We start from the raw sequence: 15,379 nt of genomic DNA, 5'->3' as shown, positions 1-15,379 counted from the left end.
AACAAACTTATACATACATATTTATATATAAATTTATTTAGGAGGAAGGAAGACACCAAACAGAAGGTTCCAATGACACAAATGGGTGATCGTGTATGACCCAAAATTAAAACAAATTGGGCAAATTGCTAATCCATCACATTGGAACAATCCTCAACCAATACTTTTGTGAAAATCTTAACATTTGATCTACAAAGTTGGAAACTTAAAAGGAAGGATTAATTTAAATCGCACGGAGCGAAAGAGTGAAAAAATACAAGTACGAAAGTGATAAAATTTAAGTTACACATAATTGGAACAAGAGCAAAATTAATCATGTGTGGAGCGTGAGCGAGGCACTCGTTTATAAGAATTTTTTTTTTTTTTTTTTTTTTTTCATTTATAAGAATTTGAGTCAAGGGTCGGATTTGTTGAGATTATGACGTAAAATCTTAATTTGATTAGGTTTTTTCTTTTAGATGTGAAAATTTATGGACCATGTGGTCCAACCAATCATAACCCAATAGACAATCAAATATGTCAATCTTATTACAGAGTCACTTGTGAGTAATGATTGGCCGTGAAATAAGCAAGAAAATAAAAAAATAAAAAAATAAAAGTGAAAGAGGAAAATGAAAACAGAAATGGTTTTCCGCATGCATTTCCTAAAGTGTAACAAATACTCTGTTATATACTGAATGTGCAAATATTTTCTTGGTCTAAAAATAGTCTTACATTTTCTAAAATATTAAACAAATAAAGACATTTTCTTAATTTAAAACTTGAAAAACCTAAAATTAATTTATAGAAATAAAAATAAAATAAAAATACTAACGGCTTAAAATATTGATTGTTAAGGATATTTTGAAATTTTAATAATTTTTTTTAGGTCAAAATTGACAATCTAACATATCCACAGTTTCAAATGTTAATAATTTATATACGCAACACATCATAGAAAAACACACTTCTTGTGCTTTGGGCCCCTAAGTGTTGCACTAAAATTGGCCAGCATTTTGGTCGCCTTACATGGATTGTTTTTAGTTGTTTTGTTGCTTTGATTCTCTGTTTTATCTTCACAAAAAATTAACATTTCAACCCAAAGGAAGACGACAATAAATGGGTAAAAACATCTAATTGGGGAAATCTTTATAATTTGCTTTAAGTCAATCTACTAAATTTGAAATTAAGATGAGATATCGGTTTTGATGCGAAGGTGGACTTCACATGATAATATCAATTTCATCACTTGAATTTGAACTTGGCGTATTGATAATATCAATTTCATTACTTATGTCTTTGTGACAAATGGTCCCACAGGCATCAAAAGTCTTACTAGAGACACCTGGATAATAAATGTGTATTTTTTTTTTTTAAAAAAAAAAAAAAGAAAGATTGGAAGTACTCAAGAGAGCTTGCATAATTGAAATGATTCCGCCCAAGTAATTCACTACTCAGATTGCTCATTGTTCACTTATTGCCAAGTGAATTCTTTGATCTTTGTTTTGATCTATGTTAATGATATAAATCATTACTGAAAATGATGGTTAATTTGGTTATTAAGTGTCTCGAACAGTTTCTTGAAGCAATTTTTTTTTATTAAAGATTAATTGGGCAACATAAATATATATTTAAAAAAAAAAAAAATTTATCCCTTTCCAGTTGAATATTACTGACAATTTTAAACTTCCAGATGCAAAAACTAGAGAAAGTGACTTCTAGTGTGTGTAAGTGTGTGTGTATGTATATATATATATATTCCTTTTGAAATGAGCCGCACTTTAACCTTTATCTCTTGCTATGTAATAAATATATGTGTATGTGTAAATTTATAGCAAGAGAATAATGAACGGAGAGAGAAAGGACAAACAAAGAGACTCAGAGAGAAAGAGAGAGAGGACGAACAGAGAGACAGAGAGAATGAGACTTCAGATTTTTTTTCATTTCAAAATTGTACATGCCCAATGCCTTTTATAGGCTTCAATAATGGCTTCTTCAGTACGCTTCCATAGCAATCTTTCTTTATAAGCCATAAAGACTATGATTACATGTATGACTTAATAAATTTGTGGAGCCCACAACAAGTGTATATCTATATAACACTCCCCATTGGGGTCCACAAAACTACACTAAGAATATGTCTCGTTAAAACCTTGCTAAGGAAAACCCAGTGGGACAAAACCCTAGCGAAGAAAAAAGAGTACAGAATTCTTATGTCTCTTGAAAATGGTATTGCATAGATTAAAACTGCCTCATTAAAACCTTGCTAGGAAAACCCAGTGGGACAAAACATGAACAAAGGAAAAAGAGTACAGCATGCCAATACCTCTTTGATGAATTGCTCCCCCTCATTAGATCAACCCTGAAGATCCTTTAGTTGACGCATTCCAATGTTGTGCACTAGCTTCTTGGATGTTGTAGTTGGAAGCGTTTTAGTGAATAAATCTGCTAGATTTTCACATGAACGTATCTTCTGAATATCAATATCACCCTTTTTCTGCAGTTCATGTGCATGAAAAATTTTGGTGAGATGTGCTTGGTCCTGTCACTTTTAATATACCCTTCTTTCATCTGTGCAATGCATGCCGCATTATCTTCATATAATATTGTTGGACTTTCTTTTATTGATGAGAGACCACATGTTGTTCGAATATGCTGGATCATTGATCTCAACCAAATGCATTCCCTGCTTGCCTCATGAATTGCGAGTATCTCAGAATGATTTGAAGAAGTGGCAATCATTGTCTGTTTCATCGATCGCCATGATATAGCTGTGCCGCCACAAGTAAACACATACCCTGTTTGTGAATAAGCTTTATGTGGGTCAGAAAGATAGCCGGCATCTGCATATCCAACTAATGGAGACTTTGGTGCCTTCGAATAAAACAAGCCCATATCAGTTGTGCCACGAAGATATCGCAATATGTGTTTGATTCTATTCCAGTGTCTGCGAGTTAGTGCAGAACTGTACCGTGCTAATAAATTGATTGGAAAAATTATATCAGGTCTTGTGCAATTTGCAAGATACAAAAGAGCACCAATCGCACTGAGATAGGGCACTTCAGGGCCAAGGAGTTCTTCATCATCTTCATGAGGACGAAAATGATCTTTCTTGATGTCCAGTGATCGGACAACCATTGGGGAGCTCAATGGATATGCTTTATCCATATGAAAACATTTCAGAATCTTTTCTGTATATGTTGATTGATGGATGAGAATACCGTTCGAAAGATGTTCAACCTGCAGCCCAAGGCAGAATTTTGTCTTTCCGAGATCTTTCTTTCTTTAAATATGTGGCTGTCTTTTCGATCTCGTCCAATGTTCCCACAAGGTTCAGATCATCAACATATACTGCAACAATAACAAAACCAGATTCTGATTTGTTAATAAATATGCATGGACAAATATGACTGTTCACATACCCTTCTTTGAGTAAGTAATCGCTAAGGCGATTATACCACATTCGTCCAGATTGCTTCAATCCATATAAGGATCGTTGTAATTTTATTCAGTGCATATTACGTGGTTTTGTTTCAGGCATTGTAAATCCTTCTGGGATTTTCATATAAATATCACTATCTAGTGATCCATATAAATATGCTGTAACCACGTCCATTAAATGCATATGCAATCTTTCTGTGACTGCTAAATGTATTATGAATCTAAAAGTAGTTGCATCAATCACAGGGGAATATGTTTCCTCATAATCAATACCAGGTCTTTGTGAGAAACCTTGAGCTACAAGTCGGGCTTTATATCTCACGATTTCATTTTTCTCATTACGTTTTCGTACAAACACCCATTTGTACCCAACAGGATTAACACCCTCAGGTGTCTGGACTACTGGTCCAAATACTTCATGTTTAGCTAATGAATTTAGTTCTGCTTGTATCACTTCTTTCCATTTTGGCCAATCATTTCTTCGTCGACATTCTTCGACGTTTTGAGGTTCCGGATCCTCATTTTCAATATCAAGAGCAACAAGATATGAGAATATGTTGTCGACAACAATTTCATTTCTATTCCATCTCGTTTCATAATTTAATGAGATCTCATCATTTTCAGGTACCTTTGCCTCATCAAGAACATGTGCCTCATCAAGGGCCACATCATCATCTGTTGCTTTTGCCTCATCAATATTTATTATTTCATCATTTTTAGGTACCTGAGACTCATCAAGAGCATCTGCCTTATCAAAGGCTATTATCTCAGATTGATCAATAATATCTGTTGCTCTTTTGTGGCCTCTTCAGGAGTGCCAACTTTTCTTTGTGATTTCCTCTTACGAGAAACAATATCTTTTGCACCAACTGGTCTACCACGCTTCAGGCGTGTTTTAGATGCATTTACTGCATTACTGACAGAAAGTCCCTCAGGGACAGCAATTCGTGCTGGTACATTTGCAGCTGGTATATGTGATTTTATCACTTTCTTTGTATCAGTAAATGCATCAGATAATTGATTTGCAACATTTTGTAAGTGAATGATCCTCTGAACTTCTCGTTCACATTGGTTTGTACGAGGATCAAAATGAGACAATTTCAGGGCATTCCAAGTAAGATCACGTTGCTGCTATACCTTTTCTCCCCCTAATGGTGGGAAAACAGTCTCATCAAAATGACAGTCAGCAAATCGTGCGTTGAAGACATCACCTGTCAGGGGTTCAAGATATCTAATAATAGATGGAGAATCAAAACCAACATAAATTCCAAGTCTACGTTGAGGACCCATTTTAGTGCGTTGGGGTGGTGCAATTGGAACATATACAGCACAACCAAAAACTCGTATGTGGGAGATATTTGGTTGTTGTCCAAAAACAAGTTGTAATGGTGAGTACTTATGATAAGCAGTTGGTCGTATACGAACTAATGATGCAGCATGCAATATGGCATGACCCCAGGCAGAAACAGGTAATTTTGTTCGCATAAGCAAAGGACGACCAATTAGCTGAAGTCTTTTAAATAAAGATTCAGCCATACCATTTTGAGTATGAGTGTGTGCAACAGGATGTTCAACATAAATTCCAACTGACATGCAATAATCATCAAAAGCTTGAGAAGAAAATTCAGCGGCATTATCAAGACGGATTGTCTTAATTGGGTAATCAGGAAAGTGTGCCCGTAATTTGATGATTTGAGCAAGAAGTTTAGCAAATGCAATATTACGAGTAGAAAGTAGACAAACATGTGACCATCGTGTTGATGTATCAATTAAGACCATAAAATAACGAAATGGTCCAGATGGTGGATGGATTGGCCCACATATATCCCCATGAAGTCGTCGTAAAAATGGAGGAGACTCAACAATGACTTTTGAAGGGGATGGTCTGATAATCAACTTACCTTGTGAGCAGGCGGTGCATAGATGATTATTTGGTAAGATGATTTTTTGATCCTTTAGTGGGTGACCATGTGAATTTTCAATAATTCGACGCATCATTGTACTCCCTGGGTGACCAAGTCGATCATGCCAAAGTATAAAAAGTTTTGGGTCACAAGATTTTTTATGGATCACAACATTTGACTCAATTATTCTAATAGTTGTATAGTATAACCCAGAAGAGAATACAGGGAGTTTTTCTAATATCAGTTTCTTGCCTGAGGTAATAGAAGTAATGTAGAGATATTCGACATTTCTTTCATTTGCAGTCTCAATATGATACCCATTACGACGCAAGTCTTTAAAACTCAGCAGATTTCTCCGAGATCTTGTAGAATATAAGGCATTATTGATTTGTAATCTAGTTCCATGTGGTAAAATGATGTTGGCTCGTCCGGAGCCTTCAATCAAGTCGGTGGGACCTGATATGGTACTGACACTAGCGTCTGTCAGAGTTAAGTGGGAAAAATATTTTTGATCTCGAAGGATTGTATGCGTTGTTCCGCTATCTGCAAGACATATGTCTTCACCATTTATTTTGGAACTAATCAGATCCATTCCTATTCATGCAAATTTCTTTATCAGAAAAAAACTTTTATAACAAAAACCTTTAACACAAACTAGAAAATAAAAACTTTAGTACAAGGATAATAAAAAGCATAGTAGACAGTACATAAAAGAAACATAAGATTAACTGGTGTGGACATTTCCATCACCAATCAGGAAGTTTATCCTTCCATCACGATCATCAAAAAAATCTGATACATCCAGATTGGTGATGTTAACTGGCTCATCATGATTAATGAAATTCATTTCCAGATTTGTGGTGTTAATTGGCTCATCATGATCAAGGAAATTCATTTCCTTTTGTTTTCCCTTTTCTTTTATTGAGGCTTGATACAGATCAGCTAGATGCTTCGGTGTACGACATATACTTTGCCAATGCCCTGTCATGTCACACCGATAGCAAGTATTATCATGAGCCTTGGAAGGTTGAGCCACATCCTTTCTTTTTACTTGTCTCATTTCATTATGATCTTTCCTTTGAGGATATGGTGTGGATCTCTGATTGCGAAAATGTGAGGATTGATATCCTTCACGATAATAAGAATGATTTCTACCACGACCATATTCATTATTGTGGTAGTTATTTTTGCTACGACCATTTCATTTCTACCACCACGACCACGTCCACGACCACGGGATGAGGCAACATATGTTTCTGGGATCGGTGTCGATCCAGTTGGACGGGACTGGTGGTTTCTCAATAAAAGTTCATTATTTTGTTCTGCCACAAGCAAACATGATATCAGCTCTGAATATTTTTTAAATCTACGCTCTCGATATTGTTGTTGCAAGAGTACATTCGAGGCGTGAAATGTGGTGAATGTTTTTTCTAGTAGAAGTTCATCAGTAACAGTATCACCACATAATTTCAATGTAGAGCTGATTTTGAATAGGGCAGAGTTATATTCAGCCACAGTTTTGAAATCTTGCAACCTCAGTTGCAGCCAATCAGCCCTGGCCTTTGGGAGGATAACTGTTTTTTAATGATCATATCTGTCTTTCAAATTGTTCCATAAACAAAGTGGATCTCTTTCAGTGAGGTATTCATTTTTCAGTTCCTCACTAATATGGCGCCGGAGAAAAATCATGGCCTTTGCTTTATCTTGCAATGATGCATCATTCTTTTCTTTAATTGTGTCTCCAAGGCCCATGACATCCAAATGGATCTGAGCATCCAGAATCCATGATAAATAATTTTTGCCAGAAATATCCAGGGCCACGAATTCCAGCTTTGTCAAATTTGACATTTTCAGAATAACTAGATGTGACAACAATATAAAAATATAATTTAGCATAGTATATAAAATAAAATGACATTAAATGAGATAATAACATAATATAAATTATTTAAATAATAAAGGTGGTAAATCCAGCTATAGTAAATAAATTAGTAAAAAAAAAAGCGGTAAAACCGGCCCATAAATCATTAAATAATAAAGGTGGTAGAACCGACCATAGTGTAAGCACATATATCATTTAAGTGAACAAATTTATTTTATGAATAATAATCCATAATTAACATTTCCTTACCCTTTGGAGTCAGAAATATTATTTTATCCGATAAAGCAAACCAACCCAACAATCTATCAAAACTAATATCACAAAATAGATATATAGTTAGGATAGAGAGAGGGAGAGAAAGTTTCTTCTTCAAATCTCAAATGGGTTGAGCGTCGTGCTGATAACGTGTAATAAATATATGTGTATGTGTAAATATATAGCGAGAGAATAATGAACGGAGAGAGATAGGACAAACAAAGAGACTCAGAGAGAAAGAGAGAGAGGACGAACAGAGGGACAGAGAGACAGAGAGAATGAGACTTCAGATTTTTTTTCATTTCAAAATTGTACATGCCCAATGCCTTTTATAGGCTTCAATAATGGCTTCTTCACTACGCTTCCATAGCAATCTTTCTTTGTAAGCCATAAAGACTATGATTACATGTATGACTTAATAAATTTGTGGAGCTCACAACAAGTGTATATCTATATAACATGCTACATAATATTTTCTACCAGTCACTTCCAACCACGTACAGTAATTGGGTCACTGGTTTTTAAAATAAAAGACAGTTTTTTTTGGTAGAATCCACTTCACTGTGTGGTAAGCTTCTCAAACTCCAAAGCCATCACTGGTAGCAAAAGTGAACCTCCTCTTGCCAAATGAATATAAAGTAAAACTTCTTTTTATATGTCTATGTGTGACATTCCTGTAAGAATTAAGTACACGTGTGACAGTACTACACTAGAAACCCTAGTTAGGTTTCAATGGGATGAGAGAAAAGCACTAGGCCAAATCGGCTCTAACAACTCAGTAATACAAAAAGTTACAAACTTATACTTCAGAGCAAAAATCAAAATTAGCATTACACTAATTTATTTTTACGATGAATTGCATTAAAATTTGTGTCTACTTATAGCGTTTTGCAATAAATTTCTTTTTAAATTTTTTTTATCAAAAAATTCCATCTAAAATATTTTACTAAAATATTTCTACCAAGTTAAGAGGGTTTTATTATGCAATTCAGGGGATATTAAAAGAAAGATTGTCTACAAAACCTACAAGTTCTGGATCTCTTTTTATTATGCGTCATCTCATCTCGTAATCGGAATTATGACATGTGTGAGAGTGTGTAGGTAGCACCATTAAGATATCACACTGGGCTAGCTACAGGTACACAATTCCACATCGTCTGAGTGTAAATGAGACAAGTGTTATACGTAGGTTTAACACCCTTTTATAGCACAAGGTATTTTAAAGCCGTAATGACTGTGAACCCGGCCACCAAAACTAAGCGTGTTTAACCTAAAGTAATACCATGATGGATGACCCCTTGTGAAGTCTTTAATATTTCTACCAAGTTTGAAGGGTTTTATTATGCAATTCAGGAGATATTAAAAGGAAGATTGTCTACAAAACCTACAAGTTAAAAGAATTCTAGATCTCTTTTTATTATGCGTCATCCCATCTCGTAAGTATTTAACTTTTGAAAGTAATTTCGAATAACTTCATTCATTCGTGCACTATCATCTGTTTTATTATATCTTTTAATTTTTTAATTCAACTGTAAAGAAATACCATATATTAAACTAAAGAGATATTTGAATTGTGGAAAGCAAGGGTCATCACCTACCCTCTACTGTCCTCTTTTTCAATTATCATAAACTTTGGTGGAAGTAGATGTTTTCATATATTAAACTAAAGAGATATTTGAATTGTGGAAAGCAAGGGTCATCACCTACCCTCTACTGTCCTCTTTTTCAATTATGATAAACTTTGGTGGAAGTAGATGTTTCCTCGTTTTTCAGCTTTATGCTTGTCTTATTCTTGACCCACTTTATAGGGTTCTAACATCTCTCTCTATGTATGTGTGTGTGTGCGCGCACACACACACATACATCTCACAACAGTCTTCAATGGCTTTGACTAACAAAGGCTCTATCTTCTTGTGTTCCTCATATATTCGGACCATGAAATTTTGTTGTTTTCATTTATTTTTAAATTAATTAATTTCTTTCTTTTTTTCTTTGTTTATATATATATATATATTTGTATATATATATATATATTTGTATATATACTTTTAAAGTCAAAATGGCAAGTAAGTACTAATATTTTATTTATTTATTTTTTTAATTATGGTAGTGTTAAGTCTTAAAGTATTTTATAATCAACTAGGGTGAATATAAGAAATTTGAACTCCCAACCTCATAATGTGACGTGAGGTGGGAAGTCTTGTCATTACACACTCTCTTTACAATGTCTCTCTAAAAAGTTTCCATCTTGTTAAAAACTCAATAGTTTATATTTAATTTGTTTATTGAATTAAATATATTTAATAATGCAATATGGAATTATGGATATTACTTAAAATAATAAATTTCACATAAAATAAATAAAATTATTTTTCTTGGGAAATTATTTTTAATTCTTAAAATTCAAAAACATTTTAGCAATAAGCAGGGTTTGAAACAAATAATTAATAACATTCACTCGGCCAAATTCGACTAAGGAACGCAATTGGGACCGGATTAGTTAAGATGTCCCATTAAGACCATATGTTAAATTTTTTTTTTTTCTTTATTTTTTGATGAAGGTGACTAATCAGGTTATCTCTAAAGACTCTAATTAGAAAATACTGTAAATAATGAAAAGGATGGTGAAGTTTAAATTTGTTCTTATCTGTTTCTAGGTACCATTGTGTGTGTGTGTGTGTGTGTGAGAGAGAGAGAGAGAGAGAGAGAGAGAGAGAGAGAGAGTCAATCAAATGGGAATTATACTGAATGGAGGGGTCCACATTATCTGATTTTCTCAAGGGGTAGAGTGTACCTTCCTGGAGTATAAGGGGCTTGGGTTTGATATTCGTCTGTCAAAAATTTTCAACCCCACGAATATGACTTTAGTGGTAAGTCATTCGAGCTTCTTGCGTAAATAATTTAATAAAATCAAATTCGTAAATAAAAATTTGAACTTTACTTGACTCGTATGAAATATAGAAAATGAATTTGAGATTGGCTTCTTCTTTTGGATTTGGGTAATGTCTTCTGCATTTTGGTTTAGTACTAACACTATGTCATTAACCGCTCCCCAGATCGAGTACATATGGATTTCATTCATGCATCATGGAGAATTTGGGCTACATCATCCCAAGACTTATTATAGGATACCCTATCTATCTATCTATCTGTCTATATATATATATATAACTATATGCTCATTTTGTCTGGTCCATCTCACTGCATCACTTGCTTGGTCAGGGTGGTTGTTTAAGTACTATGCAGTTACAGCACATTACCTCTCTATGCTAGTATGCTCTAGTCACCCAGGTGAGGCAACTTAGACATTTAAGTTCACTAAGCTTGTGGGAGTAGTTTGGCATGCTTATTAATTTTCTAATTTGTTCCTTTCTGAATGTAGATAGGTAGCGCGTTTAAAGAAGGAATTTTCAAAGATCATGTGCACCAACTTCATTGTTTTCATCACAGCGAGTTCATTGAGAATGTATACTTCAAAAATATCCTTTCAAGAAATATATATATATATATATATATATGTATGCCCATGAATAAGTTATATCACCTTGTTTCTTTAAAGCATTTCCAGTCGTAGTAATGCTGTTCATGTTGACCCCAAGTAACAAAGAGAGATATTGCGTACAACATGAAGCAATAACCGCCAGACTTCTCATCAACCCATTTTTTCTGCAGAGTGATAGGAAAAGGGAAAGTCAAATTTTTTTGGTAACCTTCAGAGTAACAAATGTTTGAGATAAAACTGAAAAACTTGACTTAAGATTTTTGGTCATGAAGCAAGGAAACACAATAAAGTTTTCCATCTTTAAGTGTAATAATAGGGATAAGAAAGTACTAGAATTAAATAAAATTTCAGATAAGAAAAGGTATGATGGCATGAGGTTTGGATGAAGTATCAATTTTGCCCTTATTTTTATAAAAGACAAAATTTATAAAACCGGATATGATGATAAATTCATTAAAATAGTTTCATTTCTTTTTTTTTTTTTCAAACATGATTACTATAATTCTTTTTTTTGTTTCTTTCTTTCTTAATCAGCTAAAGATAGTAAGTAGTTAAAAATATCATCTCCTTCTGTTTCTTTTCTTTTCTCATAACTAATGTTATCATTTCTTTTCTTTTTCACTATTTTAAATACACTATTTTATTTCCCTCCGTTACCTTTTCTTTCTTTGCTTAAAAAAAAAAAAAAAAAAAAACTTTACCAAACACGCTATTTCATTTCCCTCTATCTTTCCTTTTCTTCCTTTAAAAAAAACTACTTTATCAAACACATTATTTCGTTTCCTTCCATTGCCTTTTTTTCTTTTCCTTCCTTTAGCCCTCCAACCAAATTGGGCCTAAGGCTATGTTTGGTAAGGAGGGTTTTAAGGGGAAGGATAACTTTAGTTATGAGAAAAAGGGAAGGGAAGGATAATTTTTAATTTGATATTGTGTTTGATTGATTAATGAAGGAAAAGAAAGGGAAAGACAATAATCACGTTTGAGAAAAGAAGGGAAAGAAAAAAAATGGAATTATTTTAATAAATTGACCATTATACCCTTTTATATATATATAGTGTCTTTAGGCCCACAAGAAAAGAAAAAAAAAAAAAAAAAAAAAAAAAAATCAGCCTTTACAAATCAATTCAGCCTCGGCCTCTATCTGTAAATCTCGTTCTCAACTCTACACTTGCCCTCTCTCTCTCTCTCTCTCTCCAACTGGAAACTACAAAATCTACAAAATCAAAACCCATATCAGCATATCATTTCAGATTGTTCAAAAAATCAAAACCCATATCTTTTGGTTTCCATCGCCCGCTATTCCAGTTCGGGTTCGCCGTTCGCCAGCTTCAGCCGCTGTCTCTCCTCCAAGCTTGTCCCCCTCTCTCACTGCAACTTCTAACTTGTATATATGTATGGGTTTTGTTTTAATTTTGTTTCTAAATCAACTAATCAAGGTCTGTAATTCTTGCTTTGCAAACTAAATCCTAATTTTGTGTAACGGTAACTTTGGCATCAGAGATCCCATATCAACCCTAGCCTTCCATTTCCTCCCATTTTTGGGAGGTTAAGTAAAGTACTATTCATGCCTTGAGTTATCCTTTCAAAACCCTCCATCACCTTCCCTTTCCTTTCCACCATTTATGCCAAACACACCTTTTTAATCCCCCTCCATCACCTTCCCTTCCCTTTCCTCCCTTTGCCATTGCACCAAACTGACCCTAAGTCAGATCGTCGCAGTCGTCTCTCTCCCTCTTGTCGAATTTCAGTTTCACCAATCTTCCCGCCATTCTGGACCAGCGTCTTCCACACACATCTTAAACTTTCTTTCTCTAAAATTGTATAGTTTCTCTCACTCGGAGTTTCTTCAAAGAGAGATCAAGTCAGATGTGCTGAAGAAATGGGAAGCAAAGGAGGCTGAAAGAAGCAAATCAGTGAAGAGAAAGCCCTTATCGGATCGAACTAACCTCATCCGTTCCACCGATCTCGGCAATGTCTCTGCCTCCTCCGTCGTCAAACTCCAAAACCCAAACCAAATCCCAAACCCTACCATTCATCCTCCACAAGCCACCCACTAATTCCTCCCAATCCGACACCAGCGTCGGATCATCCGACACCAACAGCAATACCCCAATCGGTCCTAGCACCATCCCATAACCCCAATTTTCAACCCCTCCTAGCGCCCAATCACCACATTCTTCATCTACCAATCCTGGTAATCTCTCTCTCTCTCTCTCGATATATATATATATATATATTTATTTATATTACGATGTTTATGTATTTGTATATATGTATGTATTGTTTGCTTAAATTTTCCAATGAATTTATTGATCGACTTATTGTTTGGGAACACTGGGGTTTGCAGTTAAGTACTCTTCATTGAACGTCACTGACAATTGCTTTTTTGTAATGACATTCAAATTTGTTGTTTATTTTGGAATAGTAACTGTTTTGTTTAGTTTTCAGTTTTGAATGGTATAATACTTGGTGATTTCTTTGGACAGTGACGCACCTAAAAATTTGTTTTAGTGGGGGGACTTTAAACAATAATAAGGTAAAAAAAGATTTCAACTAAAATAATATTAAACTTGATTATAGGTTGATAATATCTTCGTAAAATACATTCACAATTATTCTCAACCAGTTCCATCATTTAAAAATGTTGCTAACACTGGTAAATAAGGATAATAGCTAATGGTATCTCTTTTACCTTTCAAAGTAAAAGGTTCAAGTTCAAATCCCCACAAGAGTACGTAAAATGTGTACATGTGTTATTTTCAAAAAAAAATAAATAAATAAATAAAAAGAAAAAAGGCTAAATTTGTATTTCTCAATCTCGTATACTCTTTTCTCTTTTCATCTCAAATCATAAATTAATTAGGACTTTTCTTCTTGCGTTAGGATGACTTGCACTTCTTCCATGAAGAGATAGATTGCCAACGAAAAAAAAAATTATTTATCTAGTAATTCAAAGAGAGAGCCGTGGATGATGCAAAAGGGATAGTCGAGTTGGAAATTAGGGATGGAGTTCTTGGCTACTGTTTATGTGCATGGGTGCGAGCGAGTGAGGAGAAAAAGCAATGGGGGCAAAAGATAAAACTTATCGGGGCATAGATGAAATTACCCAAGAATTTATAGGCAAAAATAAAGTATTTTAAAAATTCAGTGGGCCTGAGTGCCCCCACTGGACCTCACTTAGGTCCATCCCTGCCTTCGGATCTGCTCTGCTCCCTTTAGTGCTTATAGATGGTTCTTATTTTTGTCTATATATGTCGTTGAATGGTTAATTGGGAAACAGTGAAGTTGGCTGGGATTAAATGTTTATGACGACGACTTTTCAATTGATATGTGAAATATGTAGGTAAAATTATATTTTGGTGACCAAAATTAAATATAATTGGTTTATAGTGACTTTAGAGTCAAGAAAAGGTAAATTAAGTGATTATTTGGGGATAATTTGGTCAAAAACACTTAAAGATTTGATAAACATTTAAAAAATAAATTTTAGATGACAAAATTGCCATCTAATAGAAATAATAAGTCGTTGAATTCATTCTCCTACTCTCTCTAATCCAATGTTTTTTCTAATCTAATGTTTTCTTTTTTTCTTTTTAGTTTACAGTTTACCAATTTAAAAAATTAAAATTTCTTTATCAACATTATCTCTTTTCCACCCTTTATCTATTTTTCAAGGCTCTCCACCATAAACGCTCATAGCATTTACAGTGGCAAATCATACTTTTGAAACATCCATTAACAGTTGGCAAAATTATGAAATTAATCAACAATGGTCATTATTTCTTAAACTATAACTAAGTAGTATTAAAAAATTCTTAAAAATTACAATCTTATATCTTAAGGAAGATCTCTTAGACAAATCAACTTATAAAGTATAATGACTATACCTTAAAAATAATGAATAAGAAGAAAATTTACAATTTTCTCGTCCTGCCTCTTAGAACCTTGAAGAAAACTATGTAGAATATTCATCCTTAATTTTCTCCCATCTTGGTCTTCTCTTCAGAGACTTACCCTAATAATTTGTCATCTTTTTATTAGTCAATTTAAGTAAGTGTTTATTTAGGTTAATGTAGAGGGTAAATTTGTCCACTTACATAATAATATATTATAAGAAGGTTATTTAGGTAATAAACCATCAAATGGTCACTTAATATCAATTAAGTTTCAACATTGATCACTATTCACCTTTTCTTGACTTGAAAGTCACTATAGAACAATTATGTTTAATTTTGGTCACCAAAATATAATTTTCCCAAATATGTACTTTCTCCATCCCATATTAGATATTTATGTTTAAAAATTAAAATTTTTAAAGGAATATACAATTAATACATTATTTCCTTTTAAAATTAACTTGTCCTTTTTAGTTTAGATATGTACAGTTACTAAGTCTAAATTTTTTAAAAAATATAA

This window comes from Cornus florida, unplaced genomic scaffold (assembly GCF_030987335.1).
Source record: "Cornus florida cultivar Cherokee Brave unplaced genomic scaffold, ASM3098733v1 CherokeeBrave_3.0.0_Hap2_Chr03, whole genome shotgun sequence".
NCBI classification, from domain to species: domain Eukaryota; kingdom Viridiplantae; phylum Streptophyta; class Magnoliopsida; order Cornales; family Cornaceae; genus Cornus; species Cornus florida.
Note: the sequence above shows the minus strand (reverse complement) of the source record.